Source organism: Diceros bicornis, chromosome 5, assembly GCF_020826845.1.
Source record: "Diceros bicornis minor isolate mBicDic1 chromosome 5, mDicBic1.mat.cur, whole genome shotgun sequence".
Classification (NCBI taxonomy): Eukaryota; Metazoa; Chordata; class Mammalia; order Perissodactyla; family Rhinocerotidae; genus Diceros; species Diceros bicornis.
Window position 1 is genome coordinate 63,882,019 of NC_080744.1, and position 9,270 is coordinate 63,891,288.

The following is a 9,270-nucleotide window of genomic DNA, read 5'->3' on the forward strand; positions in this document are numbered from 1 at the left end:
TCTGAGGGCTCCTTCCAATAGATCCAAAAGAATGAGTCTTGATAGCACAGTCATGGGCCATATGCCGCATGGTCTCATTTTAGGGGACAGGCCCGGGCGGCGGGAAGGGCCCTCTTCAAGAAGGTGTCAGAGGGGACGAGGACAGATGCTTGGTTTGGGAGCCAGAGTGAGAATCCTGTTCCAAATCCCAGCTCTGCCGCTGGCTAACCAGGTAAGCTTGGGGGCGATCCCGGGTCCTTGTCCCTCAGCTCTCCCACCTGTAGAATGAACGCACTGATGCCGCCCTCATCACTATACTGGGGGCTTCCGGCTATTGGAAGGTTGAAACGACAGAGTACATGTAAGGCCTCCGCCCCTGAAGCCGCTCAGGGATGGCAACTATTATTATCGAGGCCAGCTCATTTGCTGCTCTGCCGGGAGATCAGAATCACACGCCCAGTCCTTCACTTAATGACTGAAATTTGTTCCTGAAAACTGCTGCTAGATGAAAAGTCATTAAATGAAAACCCATTCCATAAATTTTAATGGGAGAAATGACGGTGCCTTCCATCCCACTGCACTATTTTAAGGCCGCCCTGTGTAGCCCCTCCAAGGCTCTGGTCAGGGAATTTATGCGTCTCTGGAGCTCCACAGGTGATCCTAATGTCTGCCCAGGCCCGGGAACTCCCATCTCGGCCCACCCTTTTCTTTCACCCTTGAAGAGCCCGAGAGTCCCCCTCCTCCACCCAGGTCTGGGAATGTGCTCCGTTGGGGGTTTACACTGAAATGGCACATTACAATGACATGCGTCAGCTTCCTGAGCCCCATTTACAGATGGAGAAACTGAGTGGAGACCCCCTCTGGGCCACCCAGGCGGTAGATGGCAGCATTCCTGGCTGCATCCCAGGCCGGTCCCTCTGAGGCCCTGTTTTCTCTGATGTGCACGTGGGAGGAGAGTGGCTTTGCTAATCCAGGCTTTCCTAAAGTTAGGCCAGGGGTCTCAGATAACCCTCCGCCAAGGATTAGAGGCTCCTGGCTGGGGCTCGGCCTCTGCTGTGGCTGCACTTACACAGCTGAGGGGCCCAAGCACGTTGACTTGGGGCCCAGCTCACAGTTTCCCCTGAGGTTTTCTGGTTAATAACTCCCAGGCCTTCTTGGTGTACATGGGGAAAGCTTACTAGCTGGGGCCTTCGGCTGGGGCTGCGGGGCCTCCGCACACCTCAAACATCAAAGCAGGCGCCCAGGAGGTGGAGAATGCAGGGAGCCAGAGCCAGAGGCGTCTCCTGCCTCCACTCTCTGGGTTTTCCCCCTGGCTGGATGCAGGGTCAGGAATACTCCCCCAGGCAGGGGTCGTGGGCACGGCAGTGCCTGGAGGGCCCAGCAGGTACACAGAGCGAGGTGGGCCGGTTGCCAAGTTGGAGAGGCACCGGGCTAACTAGAGGCTTGTCCAAAGGTTTGGGCCTTCATGCTGCCCAGCTCATCGTCGCCATGAGGAACAAAAGCCGTGTGTTGCCAGATTTCCCAATTTTCCAATCCAGAAGCTGGATTTCTGTAAAATTTTCCAATTTTCAAAGCCTCCCTCAGGCAAAATGACACACATCTGGGAGCCAGATTCAGCCGGGTCGGTGTCTGTCCTGGTCTGTTTGCTCAGAAAAGAGCCCGGACTTTGAGTCAGATGAACTGAGCTTTGCATCTCGTCAGCCACTTTCCCCCTGTGGGGTCCTGGACAAGTAATTCCGTCTCTGAGCCTCTGTTTCCTTATCTGCAAGCTGTGGATAAGAATGGCTATCTCACAGGGTTGTGGTGGGATCAAAGATAACACTTGCCAGAATCTTCCTACAGGGAGCTAGCAACCAGCACATAGTAAGTGATCAATAATTATCAGATCCTTTTATCTTCAGTTTGTTCTTTCCAGGCAATGTTTCTTAGGAACACCCCCTTTGACATCTTCCCTTTTAGAAACCATCTCCCTTGGTTTAGGATGAAGACATGGACGGTCTGGGTTACTTTGGAGCTGGGACTGACTGAGTTGTAGCTTACTGGCCTGACGTGTCTGAGGACAAGGCTTTCTTCCTCAAACAGGAAGGAAAAAGTATTAGACATGTGCATGCACGCACACCCCTACCCCGCCATTCTGAAAGGGAGGGGCTTCCCAAGGCCACGGAGCATGTCAGTGGCAGAACTAACACTGGAATTGCAGTTTCATGGCTCCCAGCTCAGTGTTGTCTGTACCCCCCGTCTCGGCTGTGGATGGTTCTCCAGAATTGGGAGGGGGTCCAGGGAGGGTCCTGTTTCTCTCTCACAGGTGCTGTGAGGCCGCATCTTGGAGAGCTGGAGGCTGGGAAGCTGAGCCCTTAGGAGCAGTTCAGGCCTGTGGATTTGGTGGACTCTCCTGCAAGCTCTCTCCAGCCTGGGAGCCCGGGGCTGGGCAGGAGCACTCATGGGCAGAGTCTGGCTGGGGCCACCTCCGGCCCCGGGCTCCCAGCTTGCCTGCTCTTATCCTGACACTTTGCTCCATTACCCTCCCAGGCGCATTCATTCCCTCTGTCTACTCAGCTAGAGTGCCCGCCAGTTCAGAGCAAGGACCCCGCTTCATCATCTCAGTGCTGGCCTGACAATCAAGTTCCCGAGACCTAGTGGGTGCTCGTTGAAGCTTGCTGAATGGAATAAAATGGAGGAAGAAGAACTGACTTCCTGTCCACTGAACTAGCAAAAACAATGTTAAACAATACTACCAAATGCTGGCGAGGTGGTGGTGAGACTGGCGTAGTCGGCCATGGCTGGTGGCATTATCGTTTCCTCTTTCTGGAAAGCAATTGCACAATACATAAGATACACTCTATAGATGCTCACGCCTTTTGACCTAGTACTTCTACCTCTGGGAATATGCAAATGATCTCTGTTTTCTTCCCTCCGCATTGCTCCACCTATTATTTGAACAATCTTTTTCTTTTTTCTCCCTCCCCTAATAAAGGGAGAGACGTCTTGAAGCCCTCTTGCTGTTCTTGTCGAAACTACTCTTAAAGGAATATTCACTCATGAGCAAGGCCAGCACTTTTAAGCCCATTAACATTAGAAAGACATGAGACTGCAGCCCTGGCTGTCCTGGAAGCCACGCCACGGAGGCACAGCTGGTTTTACCCTCCACTCCTGAGGCCGCCCTGGTGCTCGTGGAGGCGTCACATGTTCGCCTTTGTTGCCCTCTGCCAACCCTTGTCTACGCTCTCTCCCTTCCCCCTTGTGAAATCTCGTCCATCTCCTAGCAGGTGAGAGCCTTAAAGGTGTCAGCTGAGGGGGGCCCAAGATGTTTTCCCTCCTTAGGGAACTGGTCTCATGTGATGGCTTTCTGGGGATGGAGAGGGAAGACATGCTGGGTAAGTATCAGGACGGGTGCAGGAGGCAGGACAAGAAGTCCATTCCAAGTGGTTCCAAAAGGGGCCGGAATAAAGTGCCCTAGAAACAGAGGAACCCAGTCGGATCAGAAGCCAAGGTGAGGGGCCGGCCCTGTGGCTGAGCGGTTAAGTGCACGCACTCTGCTACTGGCGGCCTGGGTTTGGATCCCGGGTGCGCACTGAGGCACCGCTTCTCTGGCCATGCTGAGGCCGCGTCCCACATACAGCAACTAGAAGGATGTGCAACTATGACGTACAATTATCTACTGGGGCTTTGGGGGACAAAAAGGAGGAGGATTGGCAATAGATGTTAGCTCAGAGCCGGTCTTCCTCAGCAAAAAGAGAAGGATTAGCATGGACGTTAGCTCAGGGCTGATCTTCCTCACAAAAAAAAAAAAAAAAAAAAGAAGCAGCCAAGCTGAGATTCACAGAATAGAGCAACAGATTCCTATCCAGTATCGTATTGTCACTTCAGTTTCTCTTGTGGAACCCAGGACAGCTTCTGGTCAGATCTGTGTCTTGCAAACAAGCAAACAAACATGCTGCGAAGACTCGAAGGAGTGAGTTTGTGAGGGAGGATTTTATGGTGAGGCGGTCTGGGAGGCCCTCCAGTTCCAGGCCGTGTTCATCATGAGAGGCTCTCCTTTCTCCACACAGACACTGCAGAGATACAGTTACATATGGGGCAGTCAATCTCATTCTGTTTCTTACTTTTTCATAAAATGCCTTTTCTTTTTCTGTGTACATCTAGTGTTTGCTTCCAATTGCTACAGTCTTCTAAAATATGCACCTGCCACATTCTCCTTATCTTTTCTCCAAGTGAGGGACATCTAGGTCACCTGCACATCCTGTACCACAGACATCACTGTGATGCACATCCTTGGACGGATCCTTTGTGGGTCCCTGGTGCAGCTGTCAAGGAGAGCCAGGATCTCTGCCCTCCCCTGAGAAATTTACCCATCAGCATGTCAGTGTTGAAGGGAGCCTCAGAGATGGTTCCTTCCAACTGGTCCATTTTCCAGTGAGAATTCTGGGGATCTGAGAGAGGAAGTGATTTGCCTCCAGGCATCCATCAAATTGGTAGCAGACCCAGAGCTACAATCTTTGTCTACCTGCTCTCCCTTCCCAGTTTGGAAAACTACAGAGGCAATGGACAAGTGAAACAAGGCCGGGATGCACAGATTCCAGGGTGGGGCAGGAGCACAGCGGGATGGCAGAAAGGAGGACAGGTGAAGGTCATTTACCATCCAGGTGCATCTCTCTTATTAAGGAAATGGGTATCGGGCTGATTCTGCCTTTCTGTTGAAGGCAAGGAAGGGCTGTCTCTGTTCGTGTGTGTCTGTGTGTGTGTGTGAGAGACCTCTGCATTTCTTCCTGAAAAGATGGTGATAACAGCAGTGATGTTGCCTCTACAGAGAAGAGCTAACAAGCACGGAGCAGGGGCAGAAGGAAGACCGTGAGGAGCAGCCAAGGAAAGCCAGCTGTCCTCTCAGCAGCGAACGTGGTTTCCGATCTGTGTACTGCAGCACGATCTGGAAGCCAGAATCAATTGTGTGTGAGTGACAGCTCAGAAGGGTCTCTCCTACACACTTGTTATGTCACCAGGAGATTTGTAGTAAAAATAACAATACAACCATCCAGGACTTTGGACTCGTCGAAAGGTCTTCTTAATCTCTTATCACTTGATTTCAGGTCAGGGTGTAATCTTATATGCCTTTAAAAAAAAATCATAAAGAGAGTATGTGCTTATTCTTAAAAATCTGAAAAATATAGACAGGAACAACGACAAAAATAAAAAACAATCCATAATCCTTAAAGCATTTGTTTTGCATTAAATATTAGAAAATTTGAAGCCTACTGTAAATACAGATGTACTTTGTCACTAAATATTCTATTGTCACTTTTCCTCTTTATGTCTTTAAATATTCTTCGAAGGCATTATTTAAAAAGACTATATAGTATTCTATGTATGACTATGCTATATATAATTCATTAAACTGATCTTCTGCAATGTTGTGTTGCTGGACATTTATGTGGTTTCCAAAATTTTGCTATTATAAAGAATTCTGTGACAAGTATTATTTTACGTACATAAATCTTTGCCACGAATTCTGACAATTAGACTCCTGAAAGGGAATTTGCTGTGTCGAAGGATCTGTTTTAAGGGTTCTTCAAATATAGCACCAAATTGCTTTCCAGTCTATGAAGGTGCTGTTGATCCATATCCAAGTCCCCATAGAGTGTATTATTTAAAAAAGTCTTTGCTAATTTAAAAGTTTAAGCATGACTTAAAAATTATTTATGGTACATTTTTAATTATTTGCATTTTCCTGGTCATAATTTGCATTTCTCCTGTGAATTTTCCATGTATATTTTGTTCATTTTTCCATGGGCACATGAGTTGTTTTCATATCAATTTGATTGACTCTATATATTAAGATCAGCCCTTCTGTCTTATTTATTACAAATGTTTTCAAGTTTGTGATGAACCTTTTTAGTTTTGTTTATAATGTTTCTGAGAGTTTGGAAGATTTCAGTTTTTCTTAGGTCAAATGTATTAATTTTTGTTTATCTTTTTACTTGCATATTTTTATGCTTCCAGAGGTTTTTTTGTTCCCTTGATAAATATTTATCATCATTTTCATCTAGATTTTAATGGCTTTGCTTCTTGTGTTTGGCTCTTTAATCTTCTGTAATTTATTTTGGCATTGAGTATGATGAAAAGATCTGAATTTATTTAATTTTCTAACTAGTTAACCAGTTGCCTCAGCGCCGGTTAAATCTGTAATTTTTCCTTACCCTGCTGATGGGAATTACCACCTTATCATCTCCTGACTTTATTTATGAACCAAGCACATTTATATCCTAAGGTCTGCATTCAAGGTATTTTTTTCTTCCATAGACGTATTTTTATCTAGTAATTCTCATGCTATGATCATACTGTTTTATAATGATTATGACTTTGTAATACATTGCATTTTTTGTAGGAAAAGTTTCCTTTCATTACACTTAATTCTTAAAATCTTCTTGGCTAGCCTTGCTTCTTTATTTTCCCAGATGAAATTTAAAATAATTTAGAAATTTTAGAATAACTTGATCAAGGCCTAGATTCCATAGTTTTTTAAAAAACATTACATTAAACATAAATCAATTTGGGGAAGAATAAGCATCATTATAATATGTAAGTCTTCTGCTCTGGGAATATGCTGTAGCTCTCATTTATTCAGGTCTTTATATCTCTGAGCTGTTGTCTCATTTCTTCCTGTTGTCTTACACATTTATTTTTAAGATAATTCACATTTATAATATTTGTGGCTATTGTGAATGGGATCTTGTTTTCCAAATGTTATAAGCTTTCTGGTTCTTTTTGGTCCATAGAAAAAGCAACTTAAAATATTTAACAGTGATTTGAGTATTATTAGTTCTAATAGGTTTTCAGGTTTGTTTTTTTTTTTTGAGGAGTTTTTAGGTGGGCCATTCTACCCTCTGATAATTATATCTCCTCCCTTCCAATAGCTACATTACTTATATCTTTTCATGTCTTATTGTATGTGCCAGGGCCCACAGAACAGAGTTAAATAATGGCAGTGTTTTAGGGATCATAGCCTTTTTCCTGATTTTGATGGAATACTTCTATTTTTTCATTAGTAGGTATCGTGTTGGCTGTTTGATTTGAGAAAGCCTTTTTTTTTTAAATCATGTCATTTCTAGTTTACTTAAAAGAATTTTTTAAATGAGATCTTTATGTAGCATTTTATTAAATCCCTTTACTATTTCTTTTAAAATAATCCTATGGGGCCCGGGCATGCCCAGTACGAGCTCAGCGGCCCCGGCCCTGGGAGCACCCAGGTGGGAGTGAGGAGCCGAGCCGGCCCGCGGTGGGTGAGGGGCCTGCCGGGCTGGAGCTGGGGCGTTGGAGGTGCCGGGTCGTTCATGATGAAAGATTTTGGGACACTTCTCTCTCCTCTGTGTAGTTGGTAGCTGGGGTGGTGAAGAGATGGCTGACAGCGTCAAAACCTTTCTCCAGCACCTTGCCAGGGGAATCTCAGACTCCATCTGGGGAATTTGTGCCATCTCAAATCTAGATGCTCGAATTCAGCAAACGTGAGAGGAGCAGCGTCGAAGAAGGGCGAGTAGTGTCCTGGCCCAGAGGAGAGCCCAGAGCGTAGAGAGGACGCAAGAGAGTGAGCCACGTATCCTTAGCAGAATTTTCCAGTGCTGTGCTTGGCATGGTGGCGTATCCTGGTTCAGTCTTCTCTTGTCTTATCGAGTGTTTATTCCTGTGCTTCAGTCAGTAACAGCCCAGATTATTAGTGATCCATCACTACATGGCGACGTTTGGTCGTGGCTGGAATTCTTCCTCCCATCAATTTTCAGTGCTCTTTGGGTGCTGCCCCTGTTTGTACTTAGCAAAGTTGTGAATGCCGTCTGGTTTCAGGACATAGCTGATCCGGCGGCATTTGAGCTATCAGAGAGGAAGCCTCACCCATTCCCTAGTGTCAGCAAAATAATTGCTGACGTGCTCGGCAGCCTTTTGCTGTAGGCTCTTTTCCTCATTCAGGGAACATTCGTGAGTCTCTTTCCCAGCCATCTTGTTGGTCAACTGGTTAGTCTCCTCCTACGTATGTCCCTTCTCTACTCACTATACTGCTTCGAATATCGTTAGTTTAATGAAGGAATTGAAATGCACCAGCAGTTGTCAAACATAGAAAGGAATTGGCCTCACTACTTTGGGTTTAGTTTGCCCTTGGCTTTCCTCACAGCAATGCAGTCCTCGTGCATTATCCGTGGCTGCCTCTTCTCTAGCCTCTTTCCTTTTTTTTTAAAGATTTTATTTATCTCTTTTGTCCCCCCCAAAGCCCCAGTAGATAGTTGTATGTCATAGCTGCACATCCTTCTAGTTGCTGTATGTGGGACGCGGCCTCAGCATGGATGGAGAAGCGGTGCATCGGTGCACGCCCGGGATCCGAACCCGGGCCGCCAGCAGCAGAGCGCGCGCATTTAACCGCTAAGCCACGGGGCCGGCCCTGTAGCCTCTTTCCTTTATTCATTATCAGCACCAATGAAGCAAAGACCCGTGGGAAAGCATACCTTTTCCAGTTGTGCCTCTTCCAACTGGACTTCTTCTCCTACCTGCCTCTCTCCCCACTAGCACCTAGCACAAGCGGGACCAGAAATGCTTCTTGACTGAGTCTCCCACAACCTTGTAAGAGAGGTAGGGATTTGTGTACCCGTTTTACAGATGAGAAACTGAGGCCCTGAGGAGAAAATGACCTGCTCAAGGCCACAGAGGAGCATAGCAACAGAGCCAGCCCCAGAACCCAAATTCTGTGACGTGATTTCAATTCAATGACACTGTTTCTCTGGCCCCACAGGAGACACCCTGCTAGAATAGCATTCCTCAACCTGCACCTTCTGGAACCATGTCAATAGGTAGATTTTGAAAGAAGGTCTGAGGTTAAAAAAGAACAGACTGAACAAAACTCTTCCACGATTTTGGGTTTGACTATGTTCCCTTACATAGTGTGGGGGCTTCAGACCTGGGCTCTCACATCAGCCAGTCCTGTCATTGAATCCTGGCTCTGCCACTTGTTAGCTGGTGACAAATATCATCAGTGACAGGGTCAGGAGTGGTGTTTGGCCCATTGTTTCCAAACTTAGCGCTGTAATGAGCAAGAACAAGACCCACCCCAACACCAACAGCAGTATTAGTCTAAGAGCTTAACGTGAAGTGTTTTTATTCCTGTTTTCCAGGTGAGGAAACTGAGGCATGAAGATGACAAGCAAACTGCCCAGATTGACAGCTTCGGCGACCGCTGATGGAGCTCCGCTGATGTTTTTGAGGGATGGGCTAGGGTGCTGAAGAGGAGGGAACCCCTGGCTTACTGAGTGGGGCCCC

At 46.7% G+C, this 9,270-nt stretch overlaps 1 pseudogene; it reads left to right on the forward strand.

Moving 5' to 3' along the window:
- Positions 1-7,345: 7,345 nt before the first annotated feature.
- LOC131405423 (etoposide-induced protein 2.4 homolog) lies at positions 7,346-8,171 on the forward strand (annotated as a pseudogene).
- Positions 8,172-9,270: the final 1,099 nt, after the last annotated feature.